At 37.2% G+C, this 14,534-nt stretch overlaps 1 pseudogene; it reads right to left on the reverse strand.

Annotated features, from left to right (window-relative positions):
* Positions 1–2,668: 2,668 nt before the first annotated feature.
* LOC131033481 (NAD(P)H-quinone oxidoreductase subunit J, chloroplastic-like) lies at positions 2,669–3,221 on the reverse strand (annotated as a pseudogene).
* Between the last annotated feature and the right edge of the window lie 11,313 nt (positions 3,222–14,534).

The raw sequence follows: 14,534 nt of genomic DNA on the forward strand, positions 1-14,534 counted from the left end.
CACCAACATGGGGGCTTCACTTAGTGAACCTGGGTTATAGCACGTGCGTTCATGGCATACTAAAGAATCCCCCTATTTTAAAAAAATATTGCCCTAAATTCCTTTTATGTCACCCCCTCCCAATACACATCCTGAATTAAAAACCCCCTATTTTCACCAAATATTGTATTTTTTCATAGCCGGAATTAAAAACCCCTCTATTTTCACCAATAGGCAATATATTGTGCCCTCATTTTTGGGATATTAAACCCCCCAATATGAATGTCCGTGATATAATATTGCCTAGCCAATGAAGCCCTTGTGGCCGCCAAGAACCCACAACCCAAGGGTGAAGATCTGGTAGGGAAGGCCAAAGACCTGAAAATCTACAAATCAAAGTTATTTGCTAGTAAAAATCTTTATTCTTTGCCATATCTTCTTCACTGAACACCATAGGGGGGGCTAACACAAGGGAGAGGATAAGAAGGCCTACGAGGAGGAGGAAGAACAAAAGACCCAACAACTTGGGCAAAACACACCCCCACCCCTACACCAAAGGAAGCAACCTCTCCAGAACCAGGCACTAGAGGAGGACCATTTGAGACAAGAAAGCTTGAAGCTTAGATAGGGGATGAAATTCTGAAATGAAATGCAATAAAAGAGCCCAATTGTTGAGCAAAAGGCGAGAGAGCACCAAAACAAGCCCTATTACACTCCCTAGAAGCAATAGATCCCCCCACAATACCACTGAGAGTCACAAAACTTGACCCAAGATGCGAGCCAAACATAACAAAAGCGGAACCCACAACCCTCGTGGAGACTCTCAGCAACTCCACAGCACACACGCAAGAAGAATCCACCATCATCTCAAACAAAGAATAACACCCCACTTGGGTTGCCCAACAATGCAAGGGAAGGAACGCCTAATGATTCAAAATCGGTGGGTAGGAGTTTTTGGGTGCAAAAGCGGGAGCAGTGGCCATGATGAGCTATGGTTGTGATTTCGTTTAGGCCACGACTAAACTGGCTCCAAAACCATATTGTCGTACCATAGAAAGTCAATAACACGAAGTTAGTTGTGCATTACAGACCATTGATCGTGCAAGCTACGGCTGTGACTTTTTGAAGGAGTCAATAACACAAAAGTTTATAGTGTCATTTTGGAGCCAGTTTAGCCGTGTCCATTATGTTTAAGTCCAAAATGTTCTTTCAAGGTGTTTTTGTTGTTAAATTGCTTGTGAGCCTTGAAAATAATTGATTTGGCTTTATATGTCCAATAGTTTCCTCAAAGAGAACACTAGTTGACATGGTTTCCATATGTTGGATATTCTATTTGATATTTTGTTGGTATGGTTTAGATTTATGGATATTCTATTTAGATATTCAAAAAAATTGTTATATTTGGAAGAAAAATAATGCCTTAATGCAATGAAAGATTGTGCAAAATCATTTTGAAATTTATATTAATCAAAACAAATTTTATTATGTTTGAATGGCAGCCTAGAGATTATTCATTGGAATGATGGCTTGTGAGATTATTAAATACATTGTTGTCAAAAAATTCTTTAAGTTACTCCTAAATAGGAGTATGCTCTATTGTCCTCTATTGATTAATGCAATAAATTGAATCCCCTCAAGGCTTTCATCTTTCCAAGGATATTTGAGCTAACTAATTCAAAATAATTTAGTCTAATTATCTTGAGCCAATATAATCAATAAATTAGTTGTGGGGGCTACATTTTCATGTCAAGGTGTAAATCTTTATATATTTTTTGTATATAATTAATAAATTGGTTGTGGGGGCTAATTATTATGTCAAGGTTTAAGTTTTGTCTAGTATGTGGTTGTATTGAATATATTGTTCAATATTTTTATGAATGTCCTTATGCTAAACTCGTTGGAACTATTTTTTACTAACTTGGTCATCTTATATGTGCAAGCATGCAATTGGTTGGTCTCACATCACATTCGATTTTATAGATTGCAATCCATCTTTCACAGGAATGGCTCATGCTAACCCGCTAGAAGCAAGAGGAATTAGTACTAAATGGTCAGTTGAATTTACTTTTGCTCAGATTCATGGGTTTGCCAATGCAAGAGATGTACTTGAATTGGTTACCCGACCTCTACGGCGTCAGAAAAATTTAGAAGACTTGGGTCCAACCACTTTGGTCAGAAAATAATAAGTTGAAATTCCAGTAATTGAAAATATCAACATATAGATAATTTTGTGAAATAAAGATCCAAATTGATTCAAATTCATATTATTTTGAATGTTATTTGTGGATGTGAGCCACAGCTAATATTGATTTATTTTTACGGGAGATCCCAAAAATGATTTCTATAATCATTTCAAATCTCCCCATGCTTATATGAGAGATATAAGGGTCATTTCTCTCATTTCTAATGTGTGTTACACCACCGATGAACACGAAAACATTATTTATTTTATTTATTAGATGGACTTAGACAAATGTAGAAGTACAAGCATGAGATTATAAAAAATGGATATCAAAACTATATTTTCCATAAAAAAATGGAATTCGCGAGTAATAGTCATTAATTTTATTCTTTTCTTATATAGATATATATTCTATTTTTTTACATGTATCACCTATGTAGATAGATAGACATAGATCTATACATATAGATCTATGTCTACGTGCATAAACTCTTTTCATACTGGGATTTCATTCTTTTTTTTTTTTTTTGCACTCAATGAGAATCTTGTATTTCATAAAAATCAGGTGCAATATAGTCTTTGCGTAAAGGCCACCCAATCCAACTTTCTGGCATCAATATACGTTTTAGACATGCATGACTTTCATAAAATATTCCCAACATATCATAAGATTCCCGTTCCTGGAAATTAGCACCTTTCCAAATACGTAGAACAGACGGGATTCTGGGATCTTCCCTTGGGACAAATACTTTTATACACACCTCTTTGGGTTGATCTGCATTATCGTTTATTTTCGTAAGATGATATACACTAGCTAAGGAACCCCCTGGTGCTACATCATAAGCACACTGAGAACGAAGATAATTAAAACCATAAACATATAGAGCAACGGCTATAGAGACCCAATCCTCGGCTTTGATCTGTAATGTTTATGTGCCTTGGTAATCAAAACCCAAAGGTCTATGAGCTAACTTATGCTTGGCTAGCCAAGCAGATAATCGACCTTGCATTTCATTACTATTTATTGTCAAAGTATCTGTATAAGGATTTGACATTTCTAATGGAATTTTTCAAATTTATTTTTTATTTCCTGCTCGTTACTTTTTACTAACGATTATTCATTCGCCAGCAACCTCTCGTATTTTCTTCAAATTTTTTAAAGGGTATGATATCTCTGAAATGGGTTCAGATGTTTTGGGAGTTATCTCTAAAGTCGACTCAAACCGAGATTCATAAGATTGATAAAAAAACTTCTCCTCCTTATTTTCAATAAGAATACTGGATCCAAAATGAAACCTATGTTTTCTAGTGAAATACCTCTTTCCTTGTTGAAACTTGTTTCTATCTTCAGATATTTCTTGAGCTATTTTTTCACGAAGTTTTATTATAGCATCTATAATAGCTTCTGGTTTAGGAGGGCAACCCGGCAAATAGATATCCACAGGAATTCACTTATCTACTCCGCGAACGGTACTATAAGAATCTGTACTAAACATTCCTCCTGTAATAGTACAGGCTCCCATAGCAATTACATATTTTGGTTCAGGCATTTGTTCATATAATCTCACTAAAGAAGGAGCCATTTTCATGGTCACGGTTCCGACTGTTATAAGTAAGTCGGCTTGCCTAGGACTGGATCTTGGCACCAAACCGTAACGATCAAAGTCGAATCGCGAACCTATTAATGAAGCAAATTCGATAAAACAACAACTAGTACCATAAAGGAGCGGCCATAGACTAGAGAGTCTCGCCCAATTGGACAGATCGTTTAGAGTAGTGGAAATCACTGAATTTGAAGTTGTTTGATCAAGCAAAGATGATTCTATAGGATTTATCGCCGGCTTTAGATTTAGATAATTTTCTACTCGCCTTTTATTATTCCGAAATTTGGGAGTTAAGACCATTCCAATGCTCCTTTTCTCCATGCATAAACTAAACCAACAATTAAGATAATCACAAAAATAAAAGCTTCTATAAATGTAAATAGACCCAAAATATCAAAACTCATGGCCCACGGATAGAGGAAGACTGTTTCCACATCAAAAACAACGAAAACTAGAATAAGTTATATTTAATACTTCCTCTTAAATTCTTTGGTATATTTAGATTGTTGGTCTTACATCCCATTTGATTTTATAGATTATAATCCATCTATTCCCAAGTGTTCATAATTACTTCCTCTTAGATTTTTTGGTATATTTAGATTGTTAGGAACAATGATGTTTCCAAAAACTATAAGAGGTTATTTACTGATTTCTATCCTGAATAAATGTGGTTATGCAGGTTCACAAAGATAAGGATGATGAACTATGAGATTCTATCTAGATCAACTCCAATTTCAAAGTCTAAAAACAAACTTGCATTTAAACTTGTACGGTAATGTTGAGTGGCCAAAGCATAGGAATATTGAGTTTGTTCTAGTCCATGACAAGTTTCCTAGGAATGTTGTTGCTCAGCCAAATAGTATTTATATTGCGCTTCAAGATAATGATGATGCAATGCTTGGTAATCATTTGCATGTGGCACTTCTACCAAGTAGCCATGTCCCTATTGATGTTATTCCAAGAAGTAATGTTCCTATTGTTGATAGTGTATATTTATCTAATAGTTCTACAATGATAGTGATGATGTTCATTCAACTTATCATGGTGTTCCTGTTAGGTGCTACTAGACTTTTGGCTTCAAGACTACGTGGACTTTAGGCACTTGTATCTTAAATAAGAGATTGATCATTTTGATGAAAAGTAAAAAGAATGATTAATGCAATCCTTGGTGATTTCGTTGCACTTGTGTTATTTTGGTTGTTGGCTATGTTGATAGTTACTTGATTGCATATATGGATGGTTAAATGTATGGTTCTTATGTCTCTTTATGGTAGCATGTTACTATATAAACTATTGTTTAAAGGAGCTTATTTCAATCATTTATGGTCATGGCTAGGAGTGTTATGGTATGATTTGATCTTGCTGATCTTTTTGGTTCAATTTGGTTTCTAGGTACATCTTTCAAGAAGTATCAAGTGTTCTTTGGCCAAAAGTGAGGAATTTTAATGGTTGCTACTTTTATACCTAAGTATATTGAATCCGATTTTTAAAGCACATGCACCATGGAGAGGTTCATGCATTTCATGTTGGCATGGATTAAATAAAGTGCTCCTTGTGGTCAATTAATATTGAATCTAACCACCTTAGACTCTAAATCATAACCTATGTCAACTGCAAAAGATTCCCAAATGTAAGTGTACTCCCTTCATCAAAGTGATCAAGCACTATAATAGAACCTTGAAGAGATTCAGCCCCATCATCTCAAGACTGGGATAGATAGGACCTAGAAGATAGTTAGCATTGAGAATAACATTAAAGTCCAACTTGTGATTAAACAAAGGAAGACCATCTCAATTTGTGGCTTAATTTGAGTTATTACCAAAGCTAGCATTTTTCTCAAAATAAAACATGATCTTCTTTAGAAGTTTCAAGAAAGCAAACACAGTGATGGAGATTACCCTGATCATTACAAAGATATTCGGGCCATCTGATAACAAACTTAAAGTGGTGATATTGTAGATCAAGATCGTTCGTTATTGTTCATCAATGTTGATATATTCAATTACGCAATGTTTCTCATTTTTCAAAAGTACCTTTTCATAACTTTTTGTAGTTATTTAGTTAAAAACAAAATCGAGAATGGAGAGATAGGTTGGAGGCTCTAGGGTTTTTGCCCACCATGAAGGTACACAAACAAACCATTGAGAGCAAGAAGGCGGGGGGAGGGGGGGGGTTGAATTAGTGGATATTTAAACTTTAATTTTTAATCTTTTAAAACACTAAAGACAAAGCGCAAGAATATCAATGAAGAAATGTTGAACAAACATGCACAAGACAAGCACACACATAACACCAAATATATAAGGAAAACCCATTGTGGGGAAAAACCTCGGTGAGAATAACTGCTAGAGTGTACTGCTCTAATCCAACCTCACAGTGAAAATATTTGATTACAAATTTATGGGCACCAACTCAAAGGAGCACCAATCCCTGATCTGAGCACCCACATAGATGATTTGCAATAAAGATAAGTTCAAATTACAATTAAGTTCCTAGCTACAAATGAGGTTTTCTAACACTTTGTTTTTCTGCACTTTTGATCTTTGCTTCTGTCTTGCCTTCGGCTATGCTCTTTGTCTGCAACTTTTCCTCTCTGTCTTTAACAAATTCTCTACCTCTACAACTTCAAATTCTTTTTGTCTCTCCTCTACACTCACTTCAAATAACTTCTCTCTGTGTACTTGCAACTCTTTGTTCTACACCCCCTCTACAACTCTACACTCACCAAGCTTTCTATGCCATCAACAACATGCCTAAAAGATAGTCTTCTTCTTCCTCAAGAAATTTCCTACCATCCATCTAGTTGTACTCTTCTCGAGCTACAAAAATATTTGATCTTCCACCTACCTTGCAGACTATTGACCGTCAGCACTAAATGCACCTTCTCCATCTTCTAGTTCAAATCTCTAAATTTTGATTCAATCCAAATATTATTTTTAGTAGCTTTATCTACTCTTTTGAGGATTTCTCACCGACTAAAGATTTCATATCTTCTCGAAACACTAACACATTTGATCTTGTCTCTGTTATGTAGTCTGGCAACTGTCAACATTAAATGCATCCTTTCCTTGTTTTGTTTCTAACCTCTGTGATCAGATTTGATCAAGCATCCAACTACCATTTTTTATATTCTCATGCATCGACTCTCTGTCAGTATTAATTAACTCTTGCTTAGTTGGTCGAACGTAAAAAAAGAAACTCTCTTTGACAACCAATGTCTCTTCGACAAGGATGCACTTCACCATTTCATGTTTAAGACATCTATGGGTCAACTTGGTCAACAATACAGTCAGACTATCGTGGAGACTCGTGTTCTATTTCTACCATGTGATCAAACAGTCACCATCACTTCTCATTAATCGAACTAGACACTTGTAAGGATCTCGCAGTATCACAAGGCCTGGACATCCTCGATCTTTATTCTTACAATGATGCGTCTGAGTGATACCTCTCTTTCTTCCTTTGCTTTTCCTTCACCTAGCTTGGACACATGTCGTTGAGTCACAACATCGTGACTTAACATTTGCTTGCATCATCAAACCCTACGACGTGCTTTCTTCTATCCTTCTAGCTTCATGTGCCCCAACACAACACGTGGCAGTTGGCCACTTCATCGCAAGCCCTTTTTGATGACATCACCTTTCCATGCGATGGTGCGATATAAGTGACACATCTCAGTCTCTCGCTACTTTACAAGCTAATTTTCCACTATTATCACCAAGCCTCGAGATTGCAACATACCGGCTTTTGTGACCGCTCACGGTTAGATTGCAAGGTCGTGGGTCATAGTGACGATTAACCCTAACCGTTGCGATCATGCGCCTAACATCTTTTGTGACTATTCATGAGTCTATCGTAACATCGCAGCCTTCTCTGGCAATCTAACTTGACAGTTGCAAACTTGTGCTTGAACATGAACCTGACGGTCCATCACAACTTTGGATGCCATACTGGGTCAATCACGACATCAAACACATCACCTCAACGCACCCTCCAAGTTGGGTGGCAAAAACATGAGTCATTGCTCACTTACAAACAATGTGTCGAGCTATATGAATAGCCAATAGTTATGCAACATAGCCAATGTGGGACATATGGTTTAAAAGCCTTACACGTCGTGTTGTCTGAAGATGTTGTCTGAAGAGACTGTCCAACCTGCACTCCATCTGTTTTGTCGGTCTGCATGCATACCTCTATGTAATTCATCCTTTTGGCATCTTAAGGGCTTTTAAACTCGGAGGTAGTTTGTTCATCCAAAAGCCTACTTGCTTTGTTCTCTCTATTCGACCCTGCCTGCACAATGCTTTCTCACTCTGTGACAATGTTGGTAAACAGATTTGTCACTGCGGTCGTTTATCTGAAACTGACCCTATTTGCACGATTAGCAGTTACAAACGTTCCAACAGTTGGAGAGATTGGAGTAAAACCACAACCTTCCTCTGCTTTTGAGAGGGGCAGCTCCCTCGTATGATAGGGGTATTTAGGATTTTTATGTACTTTTAACCTGAAAGTACATAAAGGAGAAAACACAAAACTAGAGAAATATGACTAATAGGAACCCCAATGATAGACATACGAAAACCAACTGAGATTCCACAACTGATAATGATTACAAAGGGGGTTTGAGCACAAAATAAGTGTCGATATGCAATGATGAAGAAATAAAGATAACAAATCTTGACATACGGAAAGAGAAGTTATCTTGACACATCTAACTCAAGATACCAAGAAGTGATTGTGTTTCATTACATCAATTGCATATATTATTGATAATTCACGTGAGCACAAAAAGGAATTACTAATTTAACATACGAAAAATCAGTAATGACAACTTAGAAGAACATCAAAAACATACAAACTTGAAAGCATTCTTTATTGTCTTTGTGAGATTATACAATCTCATAAACCTCATTGTACATAGTGTAAAATTTAAATTCATTACGAGATTCTCTAACAATTTCTGCAGAGTTTCCCCTCTGTCAAAAGTTCCCCCCTTTTACATTACAAATAGCCTAGTACTTATAAGCTTTTCCCTGATAACTAAGTGGTAACTACTTTTTAACCACCTAATAACTACCTTTGCAACATTGAGAAAATAAAAATAAGCTTCATTTTAGTTTTTACTTTTCTCAACTTTTTGTACAAATAAAGCTTATTTTCTAATTTTGTTACAATTATGTGACACGAGTCACTTTTACCGAAAGGTAATTGAAAATCCCCAACTAAGGAATGTTATGTTCGGTTTATCAAGCTCCTTGGTCACTCCATTTGTTTCATCTATGATAGCTTTTGAAATTGTTTCTGATAGTGAGCATTAGTTGTCTTTGCTTTCTCAATTGAATCTATATCTCCCTCATCATCGGACCATTTAGGAAAAAGAAAATTTACATCTTTCCATTTGAAGCAAAAAGATAATTCACCAGGCTAACCATGAGGATGAAAACTTTTAAGTTTACAATGCACTCATAGACTAAGACATTAGACCTTCAAGGACATACATTCCAATCACATCTGCTTAGTGTTATATCATCTTTCTTAAATGCTTTTCCTTCTCTTAAGATAGCTCTAACTTTTGAGCTCTAGCTTCTATCACTTTAATTTGAGGATATACCATATAGTGATTTTTCTTCTTTTCCCAATGAATTAAGTAGATCATATTTTTAATATTTAAAACCAAACCACCAACTCGATCCACTTCTTCATCTTCACCAAGCTCTCCAAAGCTCCATATTTGTCACTATAAAGTCCTATGTTTGAGGAAGACAGCGGTTGTTACATGTCAATGTGATTTCAAGTCTTCTTAAAAATTGTGAATATGCTACCTCTTGATGATCAACTTTAATCCTTTACATCGCATGTTTATGATGCTCTTTATGATACAACATTTGACAAAAAATGTTTAGGCACTCTATGAAACAAGTTGGTGTTGTCTATGATCCCACACTTTGCACGTACGTTAAGTAGAGCATTTCCAAACTTAATGTCTAACAGAAACCTCTGCTAATATACTTCAATGGATGTTTATTACCTGTTCCAAAACCTCTGCAATATCATACCAAACCATAAGACCATATTTCTCTAGTCTTTTTGCCCAGCAGTTCACGTCATTGTCTTTGCTTTCACATTCGCAGCTCACAAACATGGCATGTATATTGTTTATGCTCCCACGATTTGCACTCTTTGTCACACACTTCACGGGAATCACCTATACTTCTACATTTTGCAGCATTGTCTATGCTTCTATATCTGCATTTCTTCAATGATGGCATGTCATGAGATGACATTAATTTGAGACATTTGTCAACCAGTTCATTGCGCTGTCTGCGCTTTAACATTTTGCAAACATATCGGCCAGAGCAGTCACAACTACAACATCTGACGAAATTCCTCTATCCTTTTATGCTTTGACGAATGTCCATACCTCATAAGGAACTGACAAAGGCTGTGGCAATCAAATTTACACCTGTCGTTTTGAATTTGCTAGATAGTTTCTAAAACTTTTTTAACATCCCCACTTTGTATACATTTTGCAATCATTATACATGATGAGACAAGTCTCTTTGAGTTCTGTCAAAAGTTCATCATGTCACGTTCATCTTGTATTAGCCACGGCTTGCATTAATAAGGAAATCATTCAAACCTTTCACTTACCTTGTCTTCGCTTTCAGATTTCATTCATGTCCAATGCAACTGTTGCAACTACAATATAAACAAAAGTTCTTTGTTCTTCCTGTTTTGATGGACATCCATACATTGATCCAAAGCTTTGATTTCGGTCTAGCCTTTTATTCCTTTGTAACAAAGGTTGTAGCATTTTGGAGATCCAACTAAAAACAACGACACTATAAATACTCAAGTCTCTTTCTATATATGATCTCCAGGCACTAGAAAAAGCACATGCACACGACCACCATAGGCTTAGTTGACATCTTACTTATAAGGTTTATTTTATGCTCAAGATAGACAGCGCGAGCTACAAGGCCGACCATGAATACATAATGATAAACTATAGGTGTAAGAAAATAAGAATTACTCATGTGACTGAAACATATAGAACTTTCATCCACTAAACCCTGCACGATTGTAGAACACAAGGAGAGCTTGCAATGTTAGGATATGTTCCACAGTGTTTCATGGATTCAAAGGTTTTGAGAACTTCTTGCAAAATTTATTTTGTGCAGAACCATGTATAATTACGATGTTGCATGGTAGGCATGACCCTTGTGCAACATTCTAGTAAAAGAGTTCACATGTCGTGTCTATACCTCCACATTTCATCAAGAACCATACTCACAGACATTTCACGTACATTGTCTATGCTTCTATATTCTGCAGTTGCGGCATTCTGTCAAACACTTCACAGCATTGGCTATGCTTCCACTTCTGCAGTTTGCAAATAATTCAAATATTTTTTAAACCTCCCCAACAATCCATTTGTGTATAGCTTATCATCACGACATGTCAAGAGAACACATTTCTTTGAAGCATCCTTTATTCATATTGTGAAAAAGGTTAAGGATGCTCCAAAACGGAGCATTTCTAACCTTTTTATGTAACTCATAAAGCGGGCCCACACAAGGTTAGAAAATTAGGTTAGAGATGCTCCATTTTGGAGCAATTCTAACCTCTTTTGTGAGAGGTTATAAATTTGGGTTAAGAATGCTCGAAAATGGAGCATTCCTAACCATTTTCTCTCAAGGGCTACGATTTTGACCTCTAGAAACCATTGACCACGAAGTGGGAAAAAGGAGAAATGAAAATAATGGTATTTTTAAATAAATTTTTCCCCCAAATAATCTCAATAGGAAATATGGAAACCAATTTAAAATATTAAATTATTTTTGAAAAACAATTTAAATATTTCCCATTTAAAATTCAATACCCAAATTTAGGAAAACGGCCATAACTTTCAATTGATAAGGAGTTAGGCTCCGAAATTTGAAGCACATGTTGATGGTAGGGAAATGAGCAAACATCATCATTTATTCCTCATGACAATACCTAGGATGAGGAATTTTAATTATTTGCGAGCGAGGGACATCAAAATTTGAAAGTTTAAAATATAGCAAACTGTGAATTGGGTTCAAGCAAAAATTGGTCACATGACACAAAATGATGCTTAGGACATGTCTATCAAATGATTTCCCTCAATTCTTTGTAATTTTCAAAACTCATCCATTTTTCATATTTTGACTGGCAAAGACCTTCGATCACGTGCTCACTCATTATGCATAGACACATATTTGGGCCTTCATTCAACATTGGGACCAATTTGAAGTTCAGATTTTGGGCAACCTTGATATCAATAGCAATCCAATGCCAACAGACCATGCATGGGCACTCTTAGCAGGTTTATAGAGGAGGGCTTGTTCGAAACCCAAATATTTCGAGGTGGTGACATCCTAGTCGAGTTTGGGAGGATATGTCAAATGGAAGACGAAGTGCTTTCTCTACTAGACGATGGGAACCTAAAGATCAACCGCAGCAAACCCAGAATAAGTGGGGCTTTGCAAAATCTTCTCTGGCTTGAGCACAAGATTCAAGCCATTGGAAGGCAAAATGTTGAAGTCGAAAGCTCAACCAATGCCAAAGATTCAAGAGTAGATACACATTGAAATGAATCAAAGTCGAGTTATTCCATCGAGATTGATAATCTAGAATGGTAGGATACTGTCAAACTATTCAAGGAAAAAGCTTTCTTTATGAAATGGGTTAGAGTCTAGCCGACCTTTTCCAAGGTGCAAAAATGGTGTGACGAGCATTGGGGAAAGAACTTTGTGTTGAAAACTCTCCTAAATCGTTTTTTTCTGGTTATTTGTGAAAATACTCGAGAGAAACAGTGGATTTTGAATAATGGTTGTTTCATGATGAGTGGGATGGGTTTCTATATCAAGGATTATGTGCCAAATTTTGATCCCACTAGGGTTTCCATTGAAGAGATTTTAGATCGGATTCATCTATATAATTTACCCCACGAGTGTTGGGATCTTGAACCTATAAAACTCATTGGGAACAAGATTGGTAAATTTATAAATGTGGATGAGGCTCTGGAAAATAAGGACTTTAGTATGTATGCAAGGATTTGTATCCTTTGGAAACCATTTCCTCCGCTCCCATAAGCAGTAGAAATCCGAACACGACAGTTTTTGGTGGCAGCAGATTGAAGTGGAGAACATAGTAGAGAATTGTAAGGTTTGTAAAGAGATTGGTCACACTATGGAGGAATGTCTCAAAGATAAGAAGGGGAAAGATTTGGAACAAAATATGCTCTCTAATAAGCTTGTTTTTATTAAAGTAAGCAGCAAAACAAGGGTGCTGGCCCTTTATATAACAACCCGTAGGTGGCAAATGAAAGGCAACAAAACAAGGATGAAAAGGCCATGAATATAAAGCCTACCAAATAAGCAACAAACCAAAACCCAACTCAAGAGTGGGGAGACACACCCAAAACTTGAGATAGAGGGGTTTGGGGTGGTGGGGGAGGACTTCCCCTTTCGCCTACAACAAACAGCAGTCTAGGCAATACTACTATTAGGGACATAAAAAGAAGAATCAAGTGAGGAGGTAACCGCAAAGTTTTTGTCCGCAATAGCAGTAGACTATTGCAAAACAACATCCAGAGCAAATTCACCAGGAGCAAATCGATGTTGCAGAACAAGAACAATAGGTGTAGGAGCCTCAGGGACAAAGGAGACCACATCAGTAGTAACGAGGGGGTCAACACAAGCTTCAACAATAGTAAGAGGCACAACCTCGTCCCAAGGGAGTCATCATCCTCTTGTGAGGAGTTGTCAAAATCATAACTAGCAACATTGACAGTCAAGTGATTAGTAGTAGTGTCCTTCCACCAAGCAGCAGCACCTCTGTGGCGAGAGAGAACAATCTGAAGCTAAGTGACCCGTTGAGAAGCATCTCTGACAGTGAAAGGGAAGGCCCTAATAATCCAAAGATTGAGTTCATGGCCTATCCCCAACCATAAGAACCACATCCCCAGGGAGAGGCATAGAGATGTCAATATCAATCAAAATGCGGGAAATGGTAGAATGACCCATGGAAGATGTGGAATCATCAACCTTCAAAAATCGGTCAGTAGCGTTGCCAATGGCCTCGTAACAAGCGTGCTCCCAGAAATGAAGGGGAAGATTAGGAAGGTAGACCCATACCGAATGCACATGAAGTGGTTCAATAAGGGGATTAAAGGAAGTTGTTGTCTAGGGTTTGATGGATAAAGAGTGAACTCCCCAAGTCCACAACTTGCCTAGTACCAAATAACAATTGTGAGAAGAAGCAAAGGAAGCAATGAAAAAGCCTTTAGCACAAGGGAAAAGCTCAATGCTACGAGCAACTAAAGGATTTCAGGAATCACTCACCCAGCGATGCAGGTCCGAAAGAGAAGGCCAAAACCCAGCAAATTTGCATACCAACACACAACATTGATAGAAATCAACATTTTCCACAACCTCTTGGCCACAAACCATCACAAGGGAGGTCTCGGCACAAGAGGATGAATCCCCTTAGGGGGATGAGCAACAGATCTGGCCACGCGAGCAAAGTTTTGCCCACTAACAAAAGGAGGTATGGGAGTGATCTTAACACCCACAATAGGATCACCATCAGCAGCAGAGGCAACAACACCAGAACGAGCAGTCACTCCTGCACCCAAGGCATCATTACCAACTCCCACAACGGAATGTTTCAAATTGGAGGCAACAACACCCACAGCTCCAGTACCCACAACATTAGGTAGGGCACCCAAAAGCCGGGGGGGA

The sequence above is a fragment of the Cryptomeria japonica genome, chromosome 9 (genome assembly GCF_030272615.1).
Source record: "Cryptomeria japonica chromosome 9, Sugi_1.0, whole genome shotgun sequence".
NCBI lineage: Eukaryota > Viridiplantae > Streptophyta > Pinopsida > Cupressales > Cupressaceae > Cryptomeria > Cryptomeria japonica.